Source organism: Puntigrus tetrazona, chromosome 11 (genome assembly GCF_018831695.1).
Source record: "Puntigrus tetrazona isolate hp1 chromosome 11, ASM1883169v1, whole genome shotgun sequence".
NCBI classification, from domain to species: domain Eukaryota; kingdom Metazoa; phylum Chordata; class Actinopteri; order Cypriniformes; family Cyprinidae; genus Puntigrus; species Puntigrus tetrazona.
The window spans coordinates 248,549-268,761 of record NC_056709.1 but is presented as its reverse complement, the minus strand read 5'-3'; the positions used below and the strand labels follow the sequence as shown (position 1 = coordinate 268,761).

Sequence of the window (20,213 nt, the reverse complement as noted above, 5' to 3'; positions counted from 1 at the left end):
AATATTGCTGTTTTTTTCATCTATACACTGAAGTAACACGCTAGATTTATAAATCTTGTGCTTTCGATTCTTAACTTCATGTCATTTTTCTGAATTTCACGACAAATTGGTTTGAAGCATTTTTCTGATTGAAGAAAAGCGTCCTTGTTTTCTAGTTCTTCTCAGGGAATTTCTAATACGTTCTGATTCCTTACTAATGACGTAAGTGTCCTGGCTTCCAGACGATCTAACACAAGAACTCTAGAAGAACCGGTTCTGAAATGGCGAGATGTTTGAGGATCTTCTGAAATGTTCTGCGCTCAAAATGGATGTCATTTTTAACTGTTTACAAGCGTGTTCAGCGTGTGATATCAGAAATGAACTTAGCTGGAGCGAGGGTGTACACGTCTATCAGTGTGCACTGCTCCTTTATTCACGTGTGAGTGACACACACCTCACTTCTATCTGATTCTATCTGTCTTTTTTCTCATTTTGTCGTTCTAACATCAGACCTGAAGTTTAGTCTCAGTTCTCAATCTTTAATAGTTTAAATGAAGTGTTCCCAGTATATTTATTTGATCTGTATGGATGTAATCTGCATGAGTTTAAATGCCTTCATCTTCCTCACTTCTAAAGTTTCTGTAGTTTTCTTCACCGGAGGACACCTTTTCAGGGATGTGCCGCAGAGTGATTTGAGTCTCTGATACTCTGCCGTTTGACACTATTTGTGGTGGACAGTAAAATGAGTGACCGCCGAAGAGCTGACAGAGACCTCATCAAACACCTGTCTCTAAACCTTTCCGTTTCATGCTTGGTTTTTTTTTTTTAAAGCTGCATTAAGAGTATATAATGTTTGTAAATCGATATGCAAAATAAAATATTTTGAATGTTTCAAACTGTTATCAGTGACTTTTTCAGAAATAGTTCACTCAAGAATGTGCTCGTCATCATGAGGTCACAGATGGAGTGAATGGGTGCCGTCAGAAAGAGTTTCTTACGGTCACGCAGCGTTGGTCTTCTCCAGACTCTAACTGATGGGCCGTGGATTATTGTGATGTTTTATCAGTTTGGACTCTCATTCTGGCGGCACCCATTCACTGCAGCTCATCCTTTACCGTGGTTATAAAATGAAGTATGAATGCAACTAGTACCTGAGAAGCTGGAAACACTCGCCAGCTCAGATCAGTGTTTCAGTTCACAGAAAAGGTGATGAAGTGTTAGTTTCTGGCAATTGTAAAAAAGTGAAATGAATAACAGGATAAATAATTAATAGGATTAAATGCAGGTTTTCCTCATATCCTGTTTTTAGCTGATCATCATCTAGTTGGCGAGTCCTTCAAGAACACTAGAGCAAACACACATGAGAAGAACACTGAATCAAACCGGACCTAATAATGACTGAAAACACCTGATGAACCTGCTCCATGACTGCTGATGTCTTTTGAATATCTCTCTTTGTTTACATTCCTCATTTGCCTCGACTCTGTTAAAGTCTTATCCTGATTGGTTGTCGAGCTCGGCCTCGAGTGACAGCAGGCAAATGCAAACAAATGAAGTATTTGTAAAATCGGTGCAAAAGACCTGGACAAAAAAGGGCATGTTTTGGTCTCGTTGGCATCAGAGATAACCCTGGACTCAGACTGGACTTCACAGCAGCCTTCAGCCGTCCGAGGAGAAGCATCTCTACACATCTTCAGTCTCTGCTGGACTTCTCTTCAGCTCCAGTGAAAGCTGCTTCAACGGAAACACTGCTTTACGCTCATCTAAAGTCAAAAACCTGTAAGAGAGCCTGTTACTTACTAAACACGTCAGGAGCATTATAATGACTCAGAATGAAAGCTACCTCCATCTCTTGTTTTTTTAGCGGCCGAATCATGCAGCACACCTTCAGAGCCATCACACACTGCTTGGGATTTCGTCTGGAGGATCGAGTGCGGCTCTCTGATGAAGCTTTTAAAGAAACATGACTGAGATATAAAACATGTCCCATTTCAGGCTTGTTCACTGAGTGTTATAGAATCATTTTTACATTAAATATAATATAAATGAACATGAGAAAACTACTGCATTAATAATCTGATGTACTGTATGCAAAACAGAAGAGGCGTTTCAGAATAATTAAACTGAAACCTTTTTTGGTGCTTTTCGCTTGATTTCAAGATCGTTTTCATATCGTTTTAATAATTTAAAAATGAAATAGCAATTAATCACTTAACTTTCTTAATGCATTCAATTCTACAAAAACATACAGATATATAAATACATAACATATAGAAATAACAGACAGATCTTTTGACCTGAATTGTTTGGATGATGAATCAAACCAGGAGCAAGCGTCACTCAGCATCTCAAACCTGCACACTATATATTTATTTTATGCTTTATGAATAAAACCTTGGTAACACTTGTTAACTATTAACTATGACTTTTCCCTTTAATAAATACGTCTGCTCATGAATAGAGTGGTAGTTAAGTTTCGGTGTAGGATCAACTAAATACACAATAAATTCTACAATCAAATAAGACCCTGTCCTAACGTACCACCTTCAATGTACAGTTCTGTCATTATTTATTGAATTGTTCCAGCTCAGCATTCGAGGTCTTCTTTCCTAAAGATTGGCTAATAATTTTTTTTTTCAAATGCATTATGCCGATAAGCTTTGAAAATAACAATAACATTAACCATAACATTCAAATCATTCATTGCAGAATTACAGGCGGCTGGTTGCTGTGAAATTACACAAAATTTGTTTTTCTTCTTCTTCCTCCAGAAAATGGATCTCGTTTTGGTGCGGAAAAATTTCACGGACAGTTTTATGAAAGTGACTGCTATTTATTGCTCTCAGTGGTGAGAACCTTTCTGAAGCCTACTTTACGGTGTTATGTTGTGAAAAGATTTTGGTTCCTGCGTCCTGCTGAGAGATCCTGTATATTTCTATATTAGGTGTTGTCCTGTCCTGTGCTCCTCCCTGGGGAGTTTGTATAGTCTTTTGTTTTATTTTTGATTGATAATAACCATCTCATTGTCCTCGCCTCACACCTAACAGTTTCCTGATGGACAAGCCTCATGTTTTGCATCCTATGTCTTCTACTTCTATATGTAGACACGCAAAACTGGCAAATCTGCATACTATGACATTCATTACTGGATCGGCTCCACGTCGTCTCTGGATGAGCAGGGTGCTGCGGCCGTCTACGCTGTCCAGCTGGACGAGTTCCTGGGTTCCTCGCCCATCCAGCACCGCGAGTCCAGCACCACGAGTCCAGCATCTTCTGCGGATACTTCAAACAGGGCATCATGTAAGCCTCTGGAGACCTCTAGATTCTCTGATGAGTTACAAAGTGTTGCTTTTCAAAACATGTCTCAAGTAAAATAGCTGATAGAAAGAAGTACAACTTGTGCTCAGACACTTCAAACTTCTGTTTTAACTAAACCAGGTTTTAACTCATGTGCATCTGAGTGAAAAACACTTACAGAGGTCCCCTTGTGACTCGGGGCCAGTCATAAATAGAAGCGGCCCTCGAGGTGTGTTTGGTCTGTAAAGATAACAGAAAATATATGTGATTATATTCTTAGTTATAAGTCAGGAGGGGTTGCATCGGGAATGAACCACGTGGAGACAAACACCTACAACATCCAGAGACTGCTGCATGTGAAAGGGAAGAGGAAAGTGACCGGCACCGAGGTGAGCAGACCACTCGTCTTAAAGACATAGTTCACCCCACAATCACAACACTGTCATCAACTACCTGGTGTCAAACTATAAAAATCTGTTTTTAGGTTAAATTCTGTCTAATATAAAGAAGCAAGTGAATCCAGGGTTTCCCGCTCACCCTGCTCTTAGTGGAAGATATGGCTTTATCAATTCAGAACAATATTTAGGTGCTAAACCAATAACAGAAATGAGGATCTTAAAATGAATCCTAAAGAGGACATGTAACCAGTGAAGAGATGCAAGAACAGGGCTTTCATATACTAGTCAGCGGGTGACTCTGGACCAGAGAGAGGTCTATATAGAGACTTTTACCATAATCTGACGAGTTCAAACTAAAAATATGTAGTTAGACAGGAAAGAGTTCACAGATAGGAGCTTCACAACTGGTTTTCAATTCATCAAGGTTCAAGTCTATTGATTAGCAGGATCCTCCCGGCATAAAACAGATTAAAATGAATGAAATTTAGTGCCATCTGGTCCTTAATTTCCTCAAGGTACTGTACTAGGGACGTATAGAACCAACATCACAGGCACATTGTCTGCAAAACAATGAAAAGAAATACCAAATTTCTTATTGTCCTTTGGGAAACATATACAAAGAGAACAGAATAGGCCCCAAAATGGAGCCCTGGGGACCCGCACATGAAAAGAAGAAGATGAGAAACAAACTCTCCAAACCGAACTGAGAAAGTTCTTTCAGTCTAATAGGATCTAAACAATTCTCATGAGTACCTTTAATACCAACACATTGTTCTTATAATCTAAATCTTATGGTCTACAGCATCCAATGCAGCCGTGAGGTCTAGTAGATCAAAACTGCATTAGTCCCTAAACCAGTAGCATTAAAAGATCATTAAAAATCTTTAACAGTACAGTTAAAGTACTATGGATAGATTCAAACCCAGACTGAAACATTTCATGGATATCATGTACATCTAGAAATGAATACAGTTGTTTAAACGCAACCTTCTCAGTAGTTTGAAATAAATGAATGTTTAAATGATCTAATGGCAATAATACACCAGTCTACCGTATTTAAAAAGTCGATAAAAACAAGACAAACATCCATAAAACTGAGAGCAGCAGATGTCCGACACTTTTACTCACGCCATCTTGAAATGCCATTTTAAGTACTTTAAGTATTAGTAAACCTCTTCTAGGTACTGAAATGGTACCTTCTTAGGTACCTGTGACCTGTGGATCTCTATCAAGCTGAAATGATTGAGGCTTTGATCTCTGAAGCTATAAGTGATTGAAACACTGGTTAATCTGCAGGTGGAAATGAGCTGGAAGAGCTTTGACACGGGAGTGTGTTTCTGCTGGACCTGGGCAGGACCATCATCCAGTGGAGCGGCCCTGAAAGCAACAAACAAGAAGCGTCTGAAGGCTGCAAAGAGCTACACCAGCGATCGTGAAGGTTTGGGTTCTTTTAGATCTTTTAGATCGTAATGTCACGCTGCTCCTGGACTGTAAGGGCATGATGCTGGCCAAGGACATCAGGATCGAGAGAGGCGGCGGCTGGAGATCGGCGTGATCGAAGCGTGCGGAGGCAAACTCTCCGTCAGTAATGGAGCTGATGGTCAGTATTCTGGGACCCGCCCTCCACGCTGCCCAGCGAGGACACCGGACAAGTGACCGACCGGGAGCAAATGTCTAAAGCTCACCCCTTTATCAGTAAGCCACTTCATTTCACTGAGTATATCACAGCGTCTACCAGTCCTCATCCATCTTACAAACCTTACTCTGCAGCGTGTCAGATGCCAGCGGAACCATGAACATCACAGAGATCGCCACCAGTCCGCTCACACAGGACATGCTCAATCACGACGTAAGTGTCACCTGTGAAAATACATAATCCATCCTCAGACTGCGTGTATTAATATGAATATACATCCAACGTCAGCACAAAGCAAAGGACTACTTGGTAACACTTTACTTTAAGGAGTCTTTGTTACGTTACATGTAACAACTCTTAGAATAACAATTAAAGCTAATAATTAACCTGTACAGTAAGTAGTTAATTAACATTACTCTACAAGAACACAAGTGTAACCCAATTCACTAATGATCCACAAACAATGACAAAGAGAAGGAATCCATTCAAGCGGTAGAGAGTTTCTTTAGTCCAAGCACACAAAAGATGAGGAGTGAAGTGTGTATTAAAACACAGCCGACAGCAGACAAGCAGCAGAAAGAACTGAAGGGTTGAAACAGAGAGCAAAAGAAACTCAGTGTGTTCTAATGGCAATCAATAACCACGACTTCAACTGATGATAAGCAGGAACAAGGAACCGAAAGCGACTACACAATGTGACAAACATATCTGACCGGATCACTACATTGGCAAAACACTTTAATATAAGTATATCAATAAACTACAAAGAAATAATTGATTATTTCAGTTAATTCATTGTTTGTTTGTTTATTTCAGGACTGCTATATTCTGGATCAGGAGGCATGTCTATATTTGTGTGGAAGGAAAGACAGCCAACAAAGCTGAGAGACAAGCAGCGATGAGCCGAGCTCTGAGTGCGTTTCAGCCTTTCTTCAGTGTGTCAGACAAATCATAGTAGAACACATTATAACCCTGACAGTTCAGATGAACCCGCAGCCTGGATGTTTAACCTCTTCAAACTGTTCAAGACTATTCATAAACTCTTCCTCCAGTGATAATTCTGCTCTGAATCAGGAGATAAACTGCACAGATCAAGCCAAAAAAAAGTCCTAAACAAATATGTGTTTGGATTTTGGCAACGGGAGATGCAGTTTTCACTGGAGAAAAAGTTATTATGGATTATGGATAGTTAAAAACATCTGGATTTCTTCTGATGGACTGGGGTGGTGTTTTTCTCATCTATCTGTCATGACGATGAGACTTAAATGAGTTAATGTTTGATTTACTTACAATTGACTAATGTGATTGATTCTGCAGGAGTTCATTAAAGTAAAGGGTTACCCGCTCACTACTAAAGTGGAGGCTCTCAGCGACGGAGGAGAATCGTCTCTCTTCAAACAGCTCTTCCAAGAGCTGGAGGGTCAGAGAGCAGGCGGCAGGCCTGGGCGGACACACACCGTGGGGAGAGTGGAGTGCGTGTCTGACCTCGTACTGGAAGTAGACACACTGTTGGACAGCTCCTGTAGGCGTGATGCTCTTTCCTTCATTAGCTGATGTCACTCAAAGAAGTTTGATGCCACCCGGATGCACGTGATGTCTGACGTTGCTGCACAGGGCGCTTGGTGGGCGACGGCAGCGGACAGAAGCAGGTGAGGACGGGATGAGTTATTAGCATTATTAATAAAGAAAGCATGGGACGAATAATGCTGTTGATGCAGGCGTGAGGAACAGTAGGCGGGATGAACCGTAATACACACATAGAGGTGAAACTGTGATGCAAGTGGAAATAAGAAGATGCATGAGAAAAGGATGAGCCGCGTGATCTTCTTCCTCCACAGGTGTGGCGCATTGAGAAGCTGGAGCTGGTGGAGGTGGAGCCTGAAATGCACGGATACTTCTATGGAGGCGACTGCTATCTGATTCTCTACAGCTACGATGTTCACGGCAGGAACAACTACATTCTTTACATGTGGAAGGTATTTGATGAAGTGTGATTATAACTGAAATAGTGTCAGCGAACCGCTGTCTTCTATGATTATGCACCACAAACATGAGATGGGGTTTTAGCGCTTCTCGAACAAACGTGCAGAATCTTTTACTTTTGTGTCTCTGTCAGGCGTTTATAATCGCCGCAGGTGTTATTTTGTCTGTTGCGCCTGGACTGCTGTTGAATCTGCAGCACTGGACTCACAGATTCACACACAGACAATCAAGCTCTTCGTGTGTGTGTGTGTGTGTGTGTGTGTGTGTGTGTGTGTGTGTGTGTGTGTGTGTGTGTGTGTGTGTGTGTGTGTGTCTTCCAGGGCCGTCATGCGTCTCAGGGCGAGGTGGCGGCGTGTGCGTATCAGGCAGTGACTCTGGACCAGCAGTACGGAGATCAGCCTGTTCAAGTCAAGTCTGCATGGGGAAGGAACCACGGCACTTCATGGCCATCTTCAAGGGCAAGATGGTCATCTTCGAGATCTGGCATTGCTTTTAAAGACATTTCGTTAGCGATCTGTAACTTAAACATTACATGCTTCTGGGCTCAACTTTTTCGTTTTGACAGAAATGAAGTCAAACTCTGTGTTCATGTGACAGAAGTAAAACTGGTTGACTTTGAATGATTCTGTTGCAGTGACACAACCCAATGAGATATTCAGATTAATATAGTAAAGGAAGTGTTTTATCCTGCTTCAGTGTTCATTAATTAACTTTTAATAAGCAGCAAATTATGAGCTCATTTGAGGCCAAATGTTGTAGTTTTGTAGATTTAGTAGTATTAAAGTGATTGAAATAAATAACAGTGGAAAACAAAAGGGTTTAAAATGATAGACGAGGTCCTAATCACAGAATAAGTACCAATCAATATCAATCTTATGAAAAGGTTTGTGTTCACTATGCAGCTGTCACGGGATGCTGGAGACTCGTGTTGCTAGGTAAACAACAAAACAACATATTATGATTAACCAATCAGAGCTGAAGAACCAGTTTATAGTTTTGAGGAGTTTAGGCTTATAATCAGTGTTTATTTGTACATCAGTGTCATTCATCTGTCATTAAATCTGATTTTAGGCATTACTCACACAGGTAAGGTTAGGTTTAGAGATATGCTCAAGATTACATTTTCTGGTTAAACTGCAATCAAGCAGAGCGAGTCTTTAATAGGAACATGTGACAGGAGCCATAGAAACCTGCATTTCTTTTAACGCTACAACCACTTTAAAAAATATATGCTATACTATTATTACATTTTTTCAGTATGCATTGCTTTTTCATTAGAAACTGTGATAACAAAATAAACTGCTTCAGTGCTTTCATAATGCTATGCATTTCTCAGACGTAGTAACCTATTAGCTCATCTGAAGATATTGACATTATGAGCTGAAGTTATTATCACAGGCGTGCATAAATGCTCTGTTGTCTTAATACTGAAATATAAAGGTTGTTCTCATGCCAGGAGGGACGTCCAGAAAGAGTGCCCCGGCGGAGCCGCCCGTCCGTCTGTTTCAGATCTGCGGCTCTCACCCCACCAACACCAAAGCTATAGAGGTGCCTGCTCTGGCGGCCTCGCTCAACTCCAACGACGTCTTCCTCCTGAAGAGCCAGGCGGCATCTACCTGTGGTATGGCAAAGTACGCAGTCTTTCTACTATCACGGCGTCCTTAGTGTTTTATCAGAAGAAAGCCCTTGTCCTCCCCTGCTGTCCTCATAGTGGACGTCACTGGAGATCAGTACTAAGCTCTTCTGACCTCTCAGGGCTCAGTGGAGACAGGCGGGCCATGGCAAAGGAGGTGGCCTTCTTCATCGGTCGAGGCTCATCAGAGGAGATCATGGCTGAGGACAGGAACCATACGAGTTCTGGGGAAATCTTAGGAAAAGGACCGTATGCAAGTGACAGAAGGTACACAGAACCTTATTAGTGCCGTAAGACTCCAAGAACTCTTACTAAATGCCTCAAAAGCTGTCGTGGGACAGTACTATATCAGTACTTAGTAGTTATATCAGGGACTAAAACTGTACATATCTGTTTAGAGGCCATGAACTGCCTGTTCTTTATTTTTGCATAAAAACATTATTTCCTGTCTTGTTTTTAACCTTCATCAGAATGCTTTGTTTGAATAGATGTGGAGGACTGTAGACTCAGAAGTGAACACCCACTGCTGTGATTGGCTGATCGTTGTGTTTGATTGACAGCGGCATTCCTCACAGATGTGTGCTGCTGTGATTCACGTTTAGTCATTTTCCAGGCGCTTTTATCCAAGCGACTTACAATTAGGCAGTATGTGTGTCTTAAAGAGGTGAACAGACAGGAAGTGCTTGTAGTCTCAGGCACTATTCAAATAAACACGAGTTAGAAAAAGAAGGAATGATTAAAGAGATTTGTCTTGAATTTGATGCGAGCTGCAGCCGGGAGCAGGGCAAGGAGATAAAGAGAAGTGTGTGGTCGGTCGGTTGATTGTGCTTTCAGGAAGTCCAGCCTAGAAATGACCAGGACCTGTTCTGTAAGAAAAGACCTCATCTTTCTGATGGTGTGTAATGTAAATCTGGAAGACCGAGCAGTCTTTGCGGTGTGATCCTTGAAGGTCAGATGTAGAAGCAGGTGTTGATCATCTTCTGTGGAGGCTTTAATATTAAAAACTGTCTTTAATATTAGCTTTTTTTGAGTTCTTCACCTTACAGGATTTTATATTACAACAGTGACCTCTTATATGTCAAACAATTTTGGTTACTCAGTTCATGCCCCTTTAAGGTGATAATATGCACCTTTTAAGGGTAAACATAGAGGCTTTTGAACTGAAGGAAGCTTTTCTCCGAGAACTATTGGAAGATATTCACACCAAAGGAACTAGGAACGGTTTTAGCTCTAGGAGCTCAGTTTGGAGGAACTAAATGAACTCCACCGACAGTGTAGGATCTAAAACAGTGCGTTGATTGACCAAATGAAAAGAAACATCTTTTTAAAGACCACATTTACCCCACAAAGACATTTGTCTCTTATCTGTATTATTATGTTCTTCCCTTAACCTCGATAAAGCACACATGAGCTCGTAGGAGACTCAGTCAGTTTTTAATGCTCTTCAATCCATGAATTGCACATTTACATTTCAATCCCACGATACGCAACAAAACAGAGTCGTTTACTTCCTAGATCTACATGGTGTGAAAGGTACTGAATGGAAGAGGTACTGCCCCAGTGACAGCTTTTGTAGGATTGTGGGAAAGAAAAATTGTTCATTCTTGGCTGTTGATGTCACGTGCGTCTTAAAGATTACAGCAGGTTACTCTAGACCACCAGCCGCGCGTCTCTTTGAGTGCTCCAACAAGACCGGCCAGTTCATCGCCACCGAGGTAACCCAGTTCACTCAGGAGGATCTGAGGGAGGACGGCGTCATGCTTTTGGACACGTGGGATCAGGTAGACCAGCACAGCTTGAACTAAAACTACACTGTAATGAAACGTAAAGTCTGATGATGCAAGGCGATGTCTCTAGCAGTGTCACGGGTGTGAATAATAAGATTAAAGCAGCTGTCATAACAATGTGAGCTGACCTAAATATCACGAGAAGTAGATTAGGCGAGTCCTGAAACGCGGCCGCTGGCTCTTCTAGGTCTTTCTCTGGATAGAAATGAAGCCAATGAAGTGGGCGTAAGGAATCGGTGACAATCTGCCAGGAATACCTGCGCACTCATCCTGGATCCCGGGACCCGACACGCGGTGATCATGGTGAAGCAGGGCTTGAGCCTCCCACCTTCACCGGCTGGTTCACGGCCTGGGGCGCCACTAAATGGGCGTAGGTTGGATTTGCCTAGTGCATGAGATTAAGGGCTCATTGCACGCTGCTCGTGAACCTTTGCTGTAATTCACGCGACTTTCTTCCTTGTTCTAGGGCGGAAAAACCTACGAGCAGCTGAAGGAGGAGTTAGGAGAGATTACTCTGCCCACTAAAGTGGACTCTGTATGATCCTTTTGTGTGTTATACACATTCCACTCGATATTTGCATGAAAGATTTGCGTTAAATGATCGTTTCTCATGACAGGGATCAATGGTACGGAGAGTAAAAACCGTCTCACAGTATGCACCAGAAATGCTGATCAATAAGCAGTCCGGAGAGCTGCCGGAGAACGTGGACCCGGCTCACAGAGAGAGTGCGTGCAGCTTCATGCTCGCTTCACAAGAGCGTCCTCACAAGGTCTGGTGTGTGTGCCGGGAGCGGCTGCTTCAGAACATCTTGACCTCACTTTTTGAAATTCGCCACCTTTAAATGTTTACACTTTATTTTGCTAGTCCACTTTAGACCTTCTACTAACTATAACTAACTCTGTAACTACTGGGTCAACTAATTCTCATTGATCCACAACTACGTGTCTGTACCTCTCAGAGTAGACTGTTAGAGTAGGGTTAGTTTCTGATAGTCAGTATGTAGTGAACTCATCAAAATAAAGTGTTAAAATCTGAAGCAGACGGTCTACTAATACTCTGATAGATGTTTAGTTCAGTTAGTAGTGGACTATCAGAATAAAGTGTTAGCTCTATACAGACCTTCCTGATGCATGTCCCATGCTGATTAACTGACCTAAACGATCCTGCTTTATTTTATGAGTTTTTCCTAGGCGGTTTTTCAGATTTGTATGGCATAAATTGTTTAAAGACACACCTCGCTGCACAACCTAATTCAGCCGGTGTATGAGCGCTGAGTCGTCTCAGGTTTTGTTGTGTTTGTGTCCCACCTGTGTGCTGACCGCTCAGGATCTGATCTCATGACGGGGCGTGCTGCGACTAATCATCCTTTCTGTGGGTCGGACAGAAGGGTTCGGCTCACAGGATAAAAGCATCTACGGGTGGGAATAGATGTTGAGCTTCACAGTGAAAGTTCATTCTAAAAAGGAACACACTATCTGTGCCGTTGAAAGCAATAAACAGCACCGAATACCAGACAAATTCTGGTTATACTTCATAAAAAGCACATGCCTGCGGAACAACAGAGAAAGAGAGTTCTGACAAATTTGACTAAAATATTTGAATGCATTTGAATAAAAGTGTGGTGTTACTTTGTTGAAAGCAGCGTGTGCTGCTGGAAAATAACATTCTAGTTCCCTCACACGAGTTCTGCTTCTCTCAGTGATTCGGTTCCTTCAGTCAGTAACTCTGTCTCCTCTCCGTGGTTCTCTAGAGATATCTTTCTGATGAAGATTTCCGGAGCGTTCTGGGACTCTCCAGAGAACAGTTTGAAGGTTTGCCTCAGTGGAAGCAGAAGACCATCAAGAAGCAAAAGGGATTGTTTTGAAGGAGCCGTGTATTTTTTAGAGCTGATAGAGAGACGCATCTATATCTCCTGTTTCAAATGTAACCATTTAAACCGTTTGTCATAATTCATATCACTAACTGTGTAATAGTTCATGTGTTCCAGACACAATAAGCATAATGCAGTTTAATTGAGGGACTGTTTTTGGTGAAAGCAAAATAAAAAATATATACATTCACAAGAATTTCCTGTCTTTCTTCTCCTGTGCTTCCTCTCTGTCTGACAGCTTCAGGCTCATGTGTGAACAAAGTCAGCTCTTTAGCAGCAGATGCTTCCTCATTCAGATGATTTCTTGTCTTAAGCGTGGTTTGAGTCTGGAGGAAATAATGTGAGCGTTGACGTGTGAGCCAGTGATTCTTCATCTAGAAACAGACATCAACTACATCAACAACAGAAGGGCTGGATACACACGGGAATAACAAGACACAGGAGACCGATCAACAAACCACACGCTCACTGCAAGGACAACAGGAAACAGAAGTAACATTAGTCCTAGACAACACAGAGAACATCTAACAGTGGTTAGGGTGTATATGCATACATATATATTTATAAAATAATTGAACAACATTTTTTAGTATTTCAGCAGGTTGACAGATTTTTTACCGAAATGCAACTTTGATGTAAAACTGGCAAACCTTCATAGACAAGCACTTTCAGCAAAAAATCACTGTCTGTTTAGAAGGTATTAAACAGCATGAAAATAAAAATGTAGTTATGAGGCAATATTACAATATTACTGGAAACACTGTAACAGAATCATTGTAACAAATAATATATAACCAACCAATGGAATGATATTTATATTCGTTTATAAAAAAGTAACTTTCAAAATGGTAGCATTAAGAATATACAGCATGTACTTGTTTGGATTGAAGTGCCTGCTAAATGAGTAAATATATATATATCTATATACTGGAAGATACTCAGGAGTTGTGAGTTGTGTCTCAGCTCTGCGTTTTATGCAGGTTTTCAAATATTTTGAAATACTGTATTTTGACTTTTATGAGCTTTAAGCTCTAATTAAAACAAAACAAAACATACTTTACATGAACCTAATGAACCTAAAATATATATGAAAGTTTCACTTTTTAAACATTTCCTTAAAGAAAAAGTTCAAGTTTAATTTCCTCCGTCGTCAGTGAGAGTGAATGAAGGGTCTGTGTTGTTGTTGTTGCTGGATCCACTGTTTCTCCTCTTTCTCCTCATTCAGGCGTGTTGTCTGACCAGTCCCAGGAATATCACGGTCAGTAAAGCACTTGAGGATAGTCTTGTGTCTGTGGGCTGGAGAAGGAAATCAGCAGTTTTATAGGTTTTTTAGCAGATAAAGCATAAAGGGCTCCAAAATCACCTGAAAGATGGTCTTCTGAACAATTGGTCTTCCTCATTATTGTGGCATCATAGAACAAGAGATACCGGAATTTCTATTGTAGGGATGTTCATGCAATGGACATGTTCATGCATATTCAAATTTTTGAGATTTTTGTGAGCTCTAATAATTAAAATTAAAATTAATTATATATATATATATTTTAAGTAAAATGTTTTACATGTAATGCATCTAAAATACATGAAAGTTTGACCTTTGAAATGGGTTTTATAATCCTTCCTGATGGTGTAATGTGTTGAGCTGCCGCTGCTCTGTCAGCAGGGGCGCCGCCGCGTCAGAGTGACGTTCTGTCAAACACGTCAGAATAGAACCAGAAGAAGAGCGCGCGCGTGACGTCATCGCGTCGTTTGTCAAACGCTTCTGGGAGGCCTTCAGAAACACGGCGGTCGGGAACAGACACACTTTCACGTCTTATGGTAATAAAATGAGCTGTGTTTATGGCGTGAGGAGGAATACATGTCCGATGAAGGGATCACGAGTTGGTGAGCCGTAGCGCGGCGAGCGAGAGCAGCGTCGATAGAGAGGAGGATTACAGCGCGTCACGATCAGAGCGATATCGACTACAAAACAACCCCGAGAACTCCTGTCTGCGTCACAGCGCGCGATTTAACCAGGATTACCGCCTCCGTGTAATTGTGTGTGTGTGTGTGTGTGTGTGTGTGTGTGTGTGTGTGTGTGTGTGTGTGTGTGAGTGAGTGTGAGTGTGAGTGTGTGCGCGCGCGCGCCTGAGTGTGTCTGTGTGTCTGTCTGTGTGAGTGTGTTTGTGTGTGCGCGCCTGAGTGTGTGTGTGTGTGTGTGTGTGTGTGTGTGTGTGTGTGTGTGTGTGTGTGTGTGTAAACCGCTGACCGAGTGCTTCAGGTTCGTGTCACGGCGGGGTTTAGCTGCTTGTTTGTTTGTGAAGTTGTTTAAAGAACGTCAGGGTTCTGTCACGGGTTTTTACTTTCACTCTTTCTACTTCCTGGCTCGGGAGGAAGTTAAGTGTTGATCTTTCGACGATTTCGAGCGTTTAATGTCGGTGTGGGTGGAAATGACGTCTTACTTCGGTAAAAATAAAAGCTAGGATGTGTGTTCGGCTGGATGGTTCTGTAATGGCGGGTCGATGAGGTCAAAGGTCAGCCTGCCTGGACACGGTCTCACTGAAGACCTGATTTCTCTGACATTGACCTGGGGCTAACTGTAGAAGTAGTTCACGCTAGAAACTGTTTACAACAAGTTTCATTCATTCCTGTCCTTCCTGGAATAACAATCAAATAAACAGTTTTTTGATTTCTGTGACATTGCTATTGATTTCTTCAGCCGTAAATATCAGTCGTATTTAGTTGAAATGATCCTGTTTTTGTTGATCAAGTTTTAGTTGATAAAGTCTTCTTGTTAGTCCTGTATTTTTAAGTTAGTTCTTTCAGATTATTACTGAGACACTCGTATTAGAGTCAGTCAGTTTTATTTAATATTTGACGTCAAACACAGCTTTCTATTACAAAAACAAGCGTGGGTTTCTTCTCATACACTTAACAGAAACCGTTTTACTACAAACACAGTGCTTTAATTATATTGTTTGTAGTTAGTAAGCCATTTTTGTAAAGGATAGATGAAAAACTTTAGCTGATTATTAAATATCTGATAATCTACATTTTATCCTAACTGTACGTGAATTGCATCTAATATCGAGTACCTAGGCAATGCTTCTCTGTAAGTAACATGTTCTGAAGTGCTCTGAAAGGTCGTCCTCGTAGCGTTGGACTGGTTCTGGTGGTTGGGGTCGGGGTTCTTCACGCCGTGTTCTTCTGCTTTTCTTCTCGTGTAGGTGGTGACCTCTGATCACTAAAGCAGCAGAAACATGAACGTGTTTGATCGCAACATAAACTTCGACGCTCTCTTCAAGTTCTCTCAGATGTAAGTGTGTTAATCACCTCTAAGCGTGCTGCCGGTCTCTTGTTTTGTTGGTGTTGTTCAAGGCGTGTGTTTTGTGCAGCTCTCGCTCGACTCAGCAGCACCTGAAGAACGTCTATGCCAGCCTGGCCGTGTGTATGCTGGTGGCCGCCACCGGCTCCTACATCTACATCGTCACCAGACTCTTTCAGGTACGGCTCTGAGCTCTTCACTGCTAGCCGGGTTTGGGGCCAGGTTTCATGCGACGTCGTGTACTTGCTGTAGTCTAAACCTTAAATTACGAACAGTTATATGTGACCAACCTTAAAGGAACACTTTTTTTTTAAATTCTCAAACTTCCCCAGAGTTAATAAGTTGAGTTTTATTATTTTGCATCTATTCAGCCGATCTCGGCTCTGTGGTTTTAGCGTAGCTTAGCATAGATCACTGAATCCAATTAGACCAGTAGCATCGCTTTCAGAAGTGACCAAAGAGTTTAGATGTTTTTCCTGTTTAAACCCTGACTCTTCTGTAGTTGTATCCTGTACTAAGACCAGTTGATAAGTTGTGGCTTTCTAGGCTCTTTATTTAAAGTCAAATGAAGACGTAAAGCATTTTAATTTAATCATCATCAAATTCTACAAATTATTTGATTTAATTCAAGTTGTCCAAACTATTTATTTTTTGGCAAGCATTCATTTATTTTATGACTAGATTCTTATGTCCACATCATGGAAATCATAAGGCCTTATTTTAAACGATCTGGCTTGAAGATAAACACGGCGCTGTCCGTCAGCGGTTGTGGGAGGGCTTGTCTGACGTGTCGTCATGGTGATGTCTTTCAGGGAGGGCTGACCATGCTGGGATCGCTGGCTATGATGGGCTGGCTTGCTATGACCCCACAGCCCTCAGACAGAGAAGAAGAGGCTGGCCATCCTCGCTGGCTTTGCTTTCTTCACAGGTGAGGTTCTGAACCGCTTCTTCTCCCAGACCGTGTGTTCAGATCATACTGAGACGTGTCCGTCTGTGCCTCACGCAGGTCTGGGACTCGGCCCGCTCATGGATTACGTCATTAGCGTCAACCCGAGGTAACATCCCCAGAGCGCAGGGTCTCTACCTCGAGATGATTGTTCAAGCATTAACCCTGAAAGCACCATTTGATGAAGATGTGTACATCTACACCCTTTTGTTCTTCATGTGAACAGATTTGAAGAGATTGCTTGCTCTGCAGTGAATGGGTGCCGTCAGGACAGCTGATGAAAACATAGCAATGATTTAAAGCTATGTGGCTTTTTCAGCGAAAGGAAACGTCTTGCTGCTGGATCAGTTTCGTCTTCCGTGCTGTGGAGGATTGTGATGTTTTCATCAGCCGTCCAGGCTCTCGTTCTGACGGCACCCATTCACTGCAGAGCATCGGTCGCTGAGACAGTGACGGGATTGACTGAAACCGGTTTGTTTTCTTGTTGCTGACGCTGTGACTCCGTGGAGCTGCACATCGTGTTCAACCACTGATTGTCTTTGTCTTTGTAGCATCATCCTGACTGCTTTCCTGGGCACCTCGCTCATCTTCACCTGCTTCACCTTGAGCGCTCTCTATGCCCAGCGCAGAAGTTATCTCTTCCTGGGGGGTGAGCATTAAAACACATCTAGTTTGTCTCATCGCTTGTTTTTATTTGACCTGTAACGTTCTTGTTCTTCCAGGCACTCTGATGTCAGGGCTGACCGTTCTTCTGCTCGTCTCCGTCCTCAACATGTTCTTCGCTTCGGCGATAGTCTTCAAGGTACGTGAGGAGACCGTGTGAAGCAGGTGGTTGTGTGAAAGCGTGTGTGACCGGTGTGTTGTGTGTTTCAGGCTCACGTGTATCTGGGTCTGGTCATCATGTGTGGCTTTGTGCTGTTTGACACGCAGCTGATTATTGAGAAGGCGGAAATGGGAGACAAAGATTACATCTGGTGAGGAAAAGAGGTTACTGTGCTTTTAAAAACGTTAAGGGAACACTTCCTGTGAAGCGTTGTGTGCTCTTAGAGTTCTTAAGGCGTTCTAATGAATGCATCAGTAGAATGTTCTCATACTTCAAGTGTCCTATACTCGGTCTGTCTGGTGAGATTAAATAGTGTCAGCGACACACTACTAATACTCTAATGAAGGTATGTATGTAACGTGTTGTGTTTTTAATCATCTCTCCACAAGTGCTGCATAACGAAAATGTTTGTTTTTGAAGGCATTGTGTTGACCTCTTCCTGGACTTTCGTGACCATCTTCAGAAAGCTTGTGATCATCCTCTCCATGAACGAGAAGGTCTTTGTTTGAAACATCATATATGTGTAACAACTGGTCGTTTATATCGGTTTTGTTTCATCTAACTCTTTTTGTTTGTTTTTAGGACAAGAAGAAGGAGAAGAAGTAATGTTCCTCAGAGGTGAGAACATCTGTGATCTGAACACACGTCAGCAGCTTCGTTATGAATCTGATTACATAGTTTGATTATATTTTATGTGATTTTGATATGGTGTCTTAATTTTATTTTTGAGAATCGTTACTGGGCTTGGACTCGTTGTTAGCTAATATTGTTTGACTGTAGATTTGGAAATCTTATTTAAAAGGTTAAGATGATCTTTAATTTCTTTGACTTCTATCCTCTGAGGCAGTAATTCGAGGTCTGTAGAAAATGAATCTCATCAAAATACTAATTTAATATTGTATATACAATAAACCTTTGAGTGTAATGGAGTTGTTTCTAGATGATAGAAGACTTTCTTAGCCCATGCTCTCAACAATACCACGTATCATCAAAACTTATCATAACGTACTTGTGCTTCATTAAATTGCTTTTTGGTGGTTATTGAATTAATTTACATTTTTTCTTTGTTGCCAATGTAACAATTAGTTTTTGTAGCTGCTAGTGCCAATTCTCTCATTTAGTCAAGTCTAACATTAATGCATTTATCAGTGAAATCACAGATGATGTTTTTATTTTGTTCATGAATATTGTGCATCTTCTGTCAATAAACGCAGTGCCACAGATTGCTCTGGTGCTCCTGGGACTCTTATATTAAACCTGCTGTTAAATCTCCTCAGAGCTGCTCAGATCTTCTGATGCTTGTAGGCACTAGACTGCTTCCTGTCTTTCATGACTATAAACTCAAAGCACGTTTTATACAGAACTGTAACTTTAGCTGTTACAGTGGTATTGTTTAACTGCTAGAACACCAACATTTCTATTCCTGTGTAAATTGCATTTTTGCCCAGTTTGTCCTGTTAGAAGTTCTATCAATTACTGCAGAACTCTTCTGTGAGGAAGAATCTGAGCAACAGAAACTAGAAATCTTCACAGCCATATCAACTTTCTTTCTTATTCTAACTGCAGAAGCTTAAAGCACCTAGTGGTTTTTTTGGTCTATCACATGTTGATAAGACACTATTATCTTCTGAGAGCCGTTACAGATCTCAGAAATCTTCTCTTTAGTGAAAACAGCATGATGTGTGCACAGAGATGGCTGAATATTTCATTACCTGTGTGTAAAAGAACTTTAGTAATACTCTATTTTGCATAGGATTTATGTGTGCTGCTTCCAAAATTTGGGCCAAGGCTTTCCCTTGTTTATTTTTACATATATATATACTGTATATATATATATATATATATATATATATATATATATATATATATATATATATATATATATATATATACATAATTGCACTGAAAAGGGCGGAGACAGCGCTGGTCTTACGGTGGTGATATATAATATATATATATATATATATAAATGCAAATATTCTCTAATGATTTTTGACATTTTTATTTAATGACATTACAATGGGTTATTTTAAATCACATTTTGGATCATTTCTAAAAAAAAAAAGCTTTCAAATTAAGTGCATTTAAAGACATACAGCACAGAAAGTCATGGTCAGGTTTTCTCAGGTTATTACTGGCTTGGATGCTTCAGCTAGACAATAAAGAAGATAAAACAAAGCATGCAAACGATGGTCATCAGAGAGAACTTGTGTAATGAAGCTTGTGAGATTAATCATCATGATAATGTGGTTAAAACTCTACTTATTATTATATGAAGCTGTAACCTATGATATATACAACCCCTGGCAAAAAGTATGGAATCACCAGTCTTGGGCGAGCCTCATTCATTTCATTCTGTAGAACAAACTCAGATCACAAACATGAAACAATCATGAAGTCATTCCAAAGTGCAACTTCTTGGCATTCAGAAACACTAAAAAAGAAATGAAGAAAAACATTGTGATAGTCAACAAATGCTACTTTTATAGAGCAAGCACAGGGAAAAAAATATGGAATCATTCAATTCTGAGGAAAAAAATATGGAATCATTCAATT

At 41.0% G+C, this 20,213-nt stretch overlaps 2 pseudogenes; both read left to right on the top strand.

The window, feature by feature from the left end:
• The first annotated feature begins 1,853 nt into the window (after positions 1–1,853).
• Positions 1,854–12,780, top strand: LOC122353948 (annotated as a pseudogene).
• A 1,477-nt stretch (positions 12,781–14,257) lies between these two features.
• On the top strand, positions 14,258–18,263 carry LOC122353955 (annotated as a pseudogene).
• The last annotated feature ends 1,950 nt before the right edge of the window (positions 18,264–20,213 follow it).